This window comes from Penaeus japonicus, unplaced genomic scaffold (assembly GCF_977035675.1).
Source record: "Penaeus japonicus unplaced genomic scaffold, GWHDUDI00000001_assembly GWHDUDI00000001, whole genome shotgun sequence".
Taxonomy (NCBI): domain Eukaryota; kingdom Metazoa; phylum Arthropoda; class Malacostraca; order Decapoda; family Penaeidae; genus Penaeus; species Penaeus japonicus.
The window spans coordinates 10,152,167-10,162,166 of NW_028234403.1; the positions used below are offsets into that span (position 1 = coordinate 10,152,167).

General features: G+C 42.9%; 1 protein-coding gene across 4 annotated transcripts in view; it reads right to left on the reverse strand.

Moving 5' to 3' along the window:
* Positions 1 to 9,672, reverse strand: part of LOC122261730 (PTB domain-containing adapter protein ced-6) — an 87,105-nt gene extending 77,433 nt beyond the window's left edge. For 2 of the 4 annotated variants that reach the window (XM_043029515.2, XM_043029514.2), the window contains exons 1-2: positions 3,053 to 3,156; positions 1,370 to 1,747 (exon numbers count right to left, since the gene is read on the reverse strand). The gene's annotated coding sequence lies outside the window, so the exon portion shown is untranslated. Of the gene's footprint in view, positions 1 to 1,369; positions 1,748 to 3,052; positions 3,157 to 9,520 lie in introns of those variants that run through there. The other 2 variants (XM_043029522.2, XM_043029523.2) reach the window with 2 other exon arrangements.
* Between the last annotated feature and the right edge of the window lie 328 nt (positions 9,673 to 10,000).

Genomic DNA, 10,000 nt, shown 5'->3' on the forward strand with positions numbered 1-10,000 from the left:
CAGACAGACCTGACGCTAAGCAAACAATGGATATTGAACTTAGAAAGAAGGTGGGTTGTTTGTCTTCTAACGACGCAGGAGGATGTCTGTCAAGAGAAAAAGAACAAGAGTGACATCTCCTCTGTCAATGTAAGTGTTTTTTTTTATATCTGGGCGTGGCAAAACAGGTGTGATTGTCTTCTAAGCGGCGTTGAAGAAAGTAAGGCGTATATAATGTAACAAAATATGAATACAATAAAAATGTGCATAATGTAAGAAAACGTACTGACGCAAAACAGCAATGCAAAGCGAGGCGAGGAAGAATGCACGGACATCATACACAAGCACAACACGTACATACAACAACAAACAGAATCTAAAACCCAACCTCAACACTCTGGGCATTCCCCGCTGTATATCGCAAGTGTTGATAAAATAAAATAGAAAAAAAAACATTACACAGTTTACAAAAATGAACCCAACGATCCTGAATGGAGGACATAACACCAAAACAAAACACGTAACAAAAGACCTACATATACAGACGGAACGAGGGCCTTCCGAATTCTGGGACGATAAACAACAGTGTTACCACGGTTAGTTACTATTAAACGTGAGGGTTATGGACCGATGAGTTATGGTGCTAAAGCCCCTAGCTAATTCTATCTTCCTGTTTGCCTAGGTACTTTCTTTCGCGTCTATGGTTCTGTTCAAATCATGTATTTGTATTATGTTTATCCTTTGATTTGATTTCCTCTGTTTGAGACCTACGTTTTTGTGTCTTCCCTTTTTTCGCATTCTTTGTTTCATTTTTTAAATTTCAAATTCTTTCCCATAGGTCCTTCACTCATTATTTTAAATTCGTATAACTTTGGGGTACTGGTATTGCCAACTTCCCTGTCTTTATTGTGTTTATTTACGTTTATCAATAGCTTAGCATGCGGGGTCGGTCCAGTATTTACGATAGGCGAGCCAAACCGCAAGCTTTATTTTCCTTGTTAATACTTTACAAAACCAATTCAGATAACAGAGAACCCGGATTGGGAGAGCATATTACCAGGTCGCCATTAAAGTTTATAAACAATCTTCCCTTGAGTCCATAAAAAAAGACGATAAGGGCGTCCCATGATCATGATGATTACGCTTGCTCGATCAGAATGCATCCCCGTACGATGACTTCGAAGCAAACAGGTTTCTGAGTAAGGCAATGCCAAACTGTACTTCTTGCCACTCCTTCGTATTTACCATAACGATCAACAAAATATCAAAAGTCCTTTCTGAAAACCAAAAATAAAAAAATAAAAAAATAAAAAATAAAAAAATAAAAAAATTAATCTTACAACAAAAGTACGTTCGAGCCACCACTTCTCCCCGACAACACAACACCTACCTCGACAGATATCGGAGACTTGGGCGGCGGCGCACGTGTAGGCAGGCGAGCGGGCGTCCCAGCGGTCACAACACCGAATATACCAACACAACGGTACAGGTGGGCAGACAGGCAGACAGGCAGACAGTTCACCTTCTCGCACAGGAGACCAGGTACCAATACAGTAATTTCCTTTCGGACCACGATAGCCCCCACACTGGTCTCTTGGAAGGTGGGGGAGGGGGTGGGGAGCAGACAGGGAGGGGAGGGGATGGGGAGAGGGCAGCCAGATGTGACGATGATGTAACAGGGACGTTACAAAGTCTCTCCCAAGAGTGTGTCTGACTCTGCTTCCGCGTCTCACTGAACTTGCTCACTTCTTTATGGATAAAGTTAGGCCTGTTCACCAAAGACAAACACACGCACGAGCTTGAAACGGGACCAGAGCGCGTGCCGATTTTCCATTTCCGCTTCCCGCATAGACTATACTGATTCTAAAGCTAGTCTAAAGCAATCTACAGATCGTAAACCTCGGACCTCAGCCGTGTGTGAACAGGCAGCACCTCAATGGAGAATGCGCGTCAGGCTATAGATAATACAAAGCCACGCTGATCATGTATTCTTTCCCCCCTTCCTCTTCCCTCTCGCTAATTTCATAATTATTTAATAATAGCCCTTCTCCTATCAGAACCAAAGCTGGACGAACTATAAAGCTTGGTTACCGGCACGTCTGTCTGTCTGTCTGTGATCTTAGTGACGATAGTGATTATTGTAATATCAAGACTTGTTTATAAAAAACAGAAGGAACTTATAGCGGCATAAAACATACGCAAGTGACCACAAAAGCCTCGGAGTAAATGCCCTACACCAAAGACTAGTTTATTTCTGCCTGTAAACATCAGAAAAACTTGACAGCGGCGAGTGCAGAAATATGTCGAATATCTAATTATCGGCATTTACTTTCCATCTTAACAGGTAAGTTGCCTTTTCGAGAACAGATAACAAAACGCCATTTCAAACTTCAACGTAAGATTCCATCGTTTTCTTCTTGATCACGAACAATAAAGAGCACAAGCACCACACAAGCATGAACACCGTCTTCACACACGTAACACTAACTTGCAACGCTCAGAAGACATGCGCTCGTTGCCGAAATTTACCAGGTGAGACGTCGAATGAAAATCAACCTCCAGACAGAAGACGTGCACTAGCCAAAGGTGCGGAAGGGCTATCCTCGAACCCTCTACGAAAAGTGAGCGAGAAGGGCGTCTCCCTCCCGAAGAGGCAGGGGGAAGGGCACAGCATCACAGGTAGAGATTCCAAAGAGGCAATACCTGGTATGTGTGTGTGTGTGTGTGTGAGTGTGTGTGTGTGTGCAGCACCTGGAAGCCCGGGTCACGGCGGAGGCCCCAAGGCTGCCGCACCTCCTGGATCGCTCTTACTTCCTTCTAGATTCCAACGACAACGCCACTATTGTGCCCTACGCTACACGTTACACCCAGGGGCTCTGTGCTCCCTCCCTGGTCTTCGTCCAACAGGTCCCCGCGACCCTGACGAAATAAGGTTATCGTCTCCAACACGGAAAAAATACAGGTAATAACAAGGCGCCGAAGAACACTGTTAGCTGGCAGAAATCCGAGGCGCCCACGACTAGGCCTAACACAACTGCTACAAAACTATTCAGAGCATCAGATGCACACGTACAGAAGTCCAGAGAAACTGCACGCTACGCAACAGAGGGTTCCTCCAGCAATCGTAGGAGCACACTGGCGCCCCCACCTCTTCTTCCTGACTCTTGGGCTTGCCTGTGCTAAGCAGAGTGTCGCACAAACTTCACTTCCCCATACATCTTCTTTCTCGCTTACTCTAAAACCGAAAAATCGCTATTCGACTACACTCGATTTCGCCCACACATCACCGGGGAAAAGCACTTACGTAAATAAAAGTCAACTAAACAATATCAAACCGAAGGCGTTTCTGAGATACGGGGGATGTCGAAAGCTTCTTGCGCCACCCTGTACATGGTAGTGGGCGGGGCCTACACTCCGCCATCATCGGGGACTTCACCTGCCACACCGCAGTCTTGACTCTACTTTCCCGCAACACACTACCACACCTGCCATACTACAAACATCCATCCCTGCCACTCTAAAAACCTCAATTCCTGCCGCGCTACAAACTCCTGCGAATGTAATCCTACACTCGACAAATACTTATGTTTTGACATTTTCCATATTACACACCTCACCTGGCTTAATATCACACAAGCGTGCGGCACTTGTCAAGTCACTCAAATGCCGCAGTGAATTTATGCATCACACATTTCATAGCTGCATATATTTGACGCAATACACAGCTACCTGTCGCACTACCGTATCTACCTCATTATTTCCTCCCATACTCGCGAAAAGACATGCTGTCAAACCTGTCACAGCGCATCATCGTAGACTGTACACTCATACTCGCTACCTAAAAGACTTGCCATAGTGTTACATTTGTTCCAAGACTTTCCATAATCGAGGTGTGATTTGGGCGTTACAGAAGGGTAGCAGCGCGGAGAGCGATAAGTGTGATCTAACGTTTTGTGGCGAGATGACTGTGTACACTTCATTTTTAAGAAAATGGTGCGCCACAACTATACCATTCCACAATGCACTCTCCTGTCAATGGAACCAATTAGAATGTATATATAAATCACATACTAAAGCAACAGAATCATTTTTGAACAAAAAAAAAAACAATCAAGTCTAACTACAATGGGCCCCTAGCCACAACCCTTTGCCCGTTCCGGTTCATCCTGACGCCTGGCTTTCATCCTTACCCTGAGCAACCGGTTCGGCAAATCGTTAACGGTTCAAGACCACAACGGTTCGCTCAACCCACAACCTCCGAGGACAGACAGGCATTCGCGGGCAAGGACAAGGACGACGGATAAGAGACCGAGGGACGAGAGACGAGAGACAAAACGCAAAGACACTCGACATTGGAAGTGAGCAAGGGCATGCTTGCTGAGGCGAGCAAATGAATGACGCGTCGGGAATCAGGGAGGGAGAGGAAAGGGGAAGGGAGAGGAAGAGGGAGGACGGAGGAGGAGGAGATGAGAAGTGGTGACGGGGAGGGAAGAGCACGGGAGGAGAGGAAAGGGGGAGGAAGAAGAAGAGGGTGGACGAGGGGAGGGTAGGGAAGGGGGGGAGAGGACAGGAGAGGAGATGGAGAGGGAGGGGAAGAGGGAGAGTGAAGAGCACGGGAGGGGAGGGGAGGGGAAGGAAGAGGAAGAGGGTGGACGAGGGGAAGGGGAGAGGAGTGGAGACGGAGAGGGAGGGGAAGAAAGAGATGGAGGAGCACGGGCGAGAAGAGGAAAGAGGAGGGGAAGGGGGAGGAAGGAACCACGGTGTTCCGTCAAGACGTCACGGTGACGGCGCGGCGCGGAGAGAGGGAGCAGACGAGCGCCGAGGAGGTGTCTGGCATGACAGCGTGAGAGAGTGTCTGCCTCTGGAGGAGTGAGTGACAGCGAGAGACCAGCCGCCAGCCTCCTTCCGCGCTTTCCTTCCCGGCTTCTCTGTCTTGGGATACTGCGAACAGGATTCGTTCCGCGCTCTGGCAGGACGGCGATTGGCGGCGTTGGTTTGGGTCAGCTGCTTCCGAGGGAGATTTCAGGACTCGTTGCTCGTCTGATGATGATGACGATGACGATGACGATGACGATGACGATGACGATGACGATGACGATGATGATGACGATGACGATGACGATGACGATGACGATGATGATGATGATGATGATGATGATGATGATGATGATGATGATGATGATGATGATGATGATGATGATGATGATGATGATGATGATGACGATGACGATGACGATGATGATGATGATGACGATGACGATGACGATGACGATGACGAACATTGCTCGCCTTATCCATCCAACTACCCTTCCTCCAAGTTTCCCATTTCCAACCCCCTCCTCCCCTCCCCCCTGCATAGTGCTGCACTACGAACGAAACCTTCGCAAGCCACCACCACCTGACGATGGGCGTAAAGAAGTGTGGGCGCCTCGTCGCCTCAGGCACGCCCCGTGACGCAACGTCCTCCGCATTACCTCCCCATCTCCCACCTTCCCCCCCCTCCCTCCAAACCCCCTTCCTCCGACCACTCCGTCACCGCGAAGTACTTACGGAATCCCTACGGCATTGCCTTCGTAAACCTACTCATGGTGATTTCCCTCAAACTTCCTTCGGGGAGGTTGGCCGATAGCAATCGCCTATGCAAGCTCATTGTTGATCATCACTGTATGGGGGTTGCATAAGCAGGAGGGTGAATGGGTGAGTTGGGAAGGGGAAGGGGAAGGGGAAGGGGAAGGGGAAGGGGAAGGGGAAAGGGGAAGGGGAAGGGGAAGGGGAAGGGGAAGGGGGAGGGGAAAGGAGGAAGGGGAAGGGGAAAAAGGGATGGAAAAGGGGAAGGGGAAAAAGGGATGGAAAAGGGGAAGGGGAGATGGGGAAAGAAAAGGGGAAGGGGAGATAAGGAAGGGGAAGGAGTAGGGGATAAGGAAGGGGAAGGGGAAGGGGAGAGAGAGGGGAAAGGGAAGGGGAAGGGGAAGGGGAAGGGGACGGGGACGGGGAAGGGGAAGGGGATGGGGAAAGGGGAGAGGAGAGGGAGGTGGGTATGCTGTGGCGCAGAGGGTAGGATAACATGCTACGGCAGAGGGCAGTTGGCTATGGTGATTAGTCCTGGGGGCAAGTGAAGCCACGAAGTTATTAAGGTTTGGTCAAATTGTAACTGGAGGGGCAGTAAGCTGTGGGCAACAAGGTTTGGCAGAGGGAAGTAAGCTTTGGTAGAAAGAGGTATACTTTAATAGAAGGAAATGAGCTTTGATAGAGAGAGAGGTATATTTTAATAGAAGGAAGGAAGCTCTGATGATCGATATATGCTCTGGTAGAGGGAAGGAAGCTTCGATAGAGGGAGGTAAGCTTTGACAGAGGGAAGTAAGCTTCGGCATAGGTTATGGAAGTTGTGGAAGACTAAAACAAGTTGTGGGATTTAGAAACTTGGGGCTAAATACAGAGGCAAGGTCAGAGGGGGACATTTGCATGGTTATGTAGAGAACAAGGACACATCCGGGAGTGGATGCATGAGATGTTGATTATTACTAAGAAAAAAAAGTTACAAGAATCCTTCCAGGAAAGGAGAACTAGTTGTTGGAAACCTGTTAAAGTGTGATGCAGTTTTTATTTTGATGTGACAGGAAGGCCAAACTTAAAAAAAAAAAAATTAACATAGAAGGAAGAGTAATGTGTGTAACCTGTAATCATACAAATCACACAGGAATTCTTCAAATATAAACAGTTCACTTTGACACAACATACATGATTTATTTAAATAATGGTAGACACATAACAAACTAAACAAGAAGCATTTACTGGAGGGTGTGAATTTCAAGTTTAAAAAATATATATGTATATCTATTTAAAAAAGGAAGATTGGAGTGTGATTGATAATACTCTATACAAACTATATGAAACGGTATTAGAAAGAAATTTTAGTTGTAAAGAGGTAATGGCAAAAGCACTTCAATCATTGAGAGAAAAGTAATGAGTTACATTGTACTGAATATCACATGATGGAAGAAAAATTGTAATGCTAAGAAAAGTCTGGAGGTAAGTTGTGACCAAGTCATAAGTGATGTAAACATGTTAAGGGTAATAAGGGCTTAAACATTTAAACTAAAATGTGTGGAAGAATTAAAGTTAAGATTATCAGAATATATTTCAGAAGTTGTGAACGGAAACCAGTAAAATATCATTCTCACTATGTTGACTCTGTGATGCATTAAGGACAGATATGAAAATAATCATTGCTTAGTAAATATACTGAAAAAAGAGCTTCTTTACCAAACTATGTATATAGAAAAAAAAGTAATGAGGTGCTATTGCATCTATATGATCAAGAAATAATCACTGATCCATTGAATAATCTGAAAATTAAATCTGGAAGTATTTATAAAAATAGATGCAATTCAGAACCGAGTAATGATCCGTTCCCATTTTTCATAAAAGTAGATATTTCCGTAACTGAAAAAAATATTGGGAGTTCAAAATGTTGTCAATCTTTGCCTGAATAAGATTTCCTTTTGGTACAAAGTGCACTCCAAAAACTCATTTTAACAAGAGAAAAATAAAGTTATATGAGGTTAACTAATCTTAACAGCGGTAAAAAATATCCCTTTCTTAAAATCAATAAGTTGAACATCTTTTAACGACTTTTCTAGGATTCCATTCATTTTTACAGGATGGTCAAGAAATCTGGATTTTCTTCATATGACACTCATCTACATATCTTGACAAATCCACAAAATCTCATATAATTAGCTGAAGATGATATATTTCAAACTACTCTATTTCAATCAGCAAAAGACTTACATACTCTGGAAATTCTTAGCTACCCCTCATTGTAATTATGTGGTTTTAGTTACAGCCATTACAATTAATAGATACGGATAGTAAGATTGCCAACCCATATTCAACATTAGCATATCTCACATATTTTTCATAAGAAAATTAATTCTAGAGTCAAAATAATGATGTTTGTGCAACCTCGCAAGTTCACATAGTCTCGGGGATCTACTTCCTTTATGAGTTATTTACGAGTAATTTTTAATATTATTGCTATAATCTTGGTAATTTCTGTATCTTTGTGCCCTATACCTCTTAAGAGAGGATGGACTCACCTATTCCTCAAATAAAAGAATGAAAATCTCCTTCCATCTTCAAGATCCAGCTGATACTTCTTGCAAGAAATTTAAATAGCAAAATGGGCAAAACTTCAAATTACACTGGGGGGATACAAATAATTTAGACTATCTCACTTCCAGATAAAATAGAAAACAAAACATGACAAAATTGACGCAAAGATATTATGTGTCAAGGAACTTACAATACCCTAATCAAAAATTGACTCATGTTACAATCACTATTCTCACGAGCCACCTAAAACTGAAAATGAAATACACTATAAAAATGTAACCATACAAATATGTACGTCATATGCAAGAACAAAATATCAAAATGACAGCTAATGACTAAATCTTCTCAAACTGCAAAAGCACTTCGTTCAAAAACTAAACTTATTATGTGATAAAAAAAACGGGGGTAGAATCAGATGATTCTTCAATTCTCCAACTTGACAACCTACTATAAATATTTTCCATTTCTTCAAACTAGCTAAATCAAAGAGACATAGCAACAGTAATATTCCATGATAGTATATAACTAGTAAGAGTCTCTCGTCACAAAATCCAAAAACAATGTCAATTCCATTTAACCAGGTATTTTTAAAGAAAGTCTTATAGAGTCGAATAGAACTATATTAATTAAAACAGGTATTTTACACAGGACATTTGAAAGCCTACTTAAAGAAAAAGTCAAGTACACATGCGTGGTTACATGTCCTCTGTAAGATATGTCATTCCGTAGCCTCCCGACCACCTGTTCACCAACAAGTGAGCAACCAATTTAGTGATATGTGCAGTATTAACAAAACCTTTATATATAGTGTGAGAATTACAAATTCTATTACAGTAAAAAAAAAAAAAGAAATTCTAAAACATTCTCCCGTTCTCTCTCTATATATTCCTCTTAGTTTCCTGTGGAATTTCCTGCCCTCCCAGGCTGTAACAGAACATAACTAATAATATAATAGGAAAAGACTACATTTACTACATGATCATTAGTCTATTTAGAATTTGGGTTACTTACAGGTACAATGGCATAACTATTGATACAGATTTTCTATAAACCATTACCAAATACCTTTAGATTACAATGGACCAGCTGTCTATGTCAATGTAATCTGACAATACAGTATAAACCCTAAAACATGTGGGGGGAAAAATGGAAAAGCAAGCCCAGGGTCAGATGGTTCAACCTCTTTAATCAAAACGCCTCGTGCATTATATAAACCCACCGTCACATAAACAACAAAAAATGACATCAAATTAAAACCCATCACCCATAAAAATCGACCAAAACAACACATCTTAAGACACGGAAAACAAAGAATCGAGCTGAAGGGCCCAAGTCCTCACAGGTGTCCCAGCCTGACGGGTCGATTCCTCCCATCAAATAAATCGAGCAATCTCACCCAACAGACAAACTCATCCTCATTACTCACACTGGGAATCCAAAGTTATCAACTTGATCCGAATTCTCCCGTGGTTTAGGCCGCCAATCAGTCAGAATAAGCAAGAATTTCCCGGGATCACACGGGGGTAGGACCTCCGCCTTGCACAACGTCAAAGGTTCGTTTTGTTTACTTCGTGTTTTGAGAAGAATTTACTTCCTCCTTTTTTTATTATTTTTTTTTTATTTGGGGGGGATAAGAGAGGGAGGGGGATATTTTTTTCTTTGTTATGTAGGGGGTGAGGATTGTTTGTTGTATTTATTTATTTATTTATTTTTGTGTTCTTTGTTTTATTTCCCTGAGATTTTTTTTATTGGGGGGGTGAGGGGGGATTTCTGTATTGCTTTTTTTTTCTTCTGGTTTGTATTTGTATACATGTCAATTATTATCTTTAAGTCTACTGTACATTGCCGTTCTTCATTCTTTTTCCATACATCTCTAAACTGCTTTAGCAATTTTCCTCTCAATAGA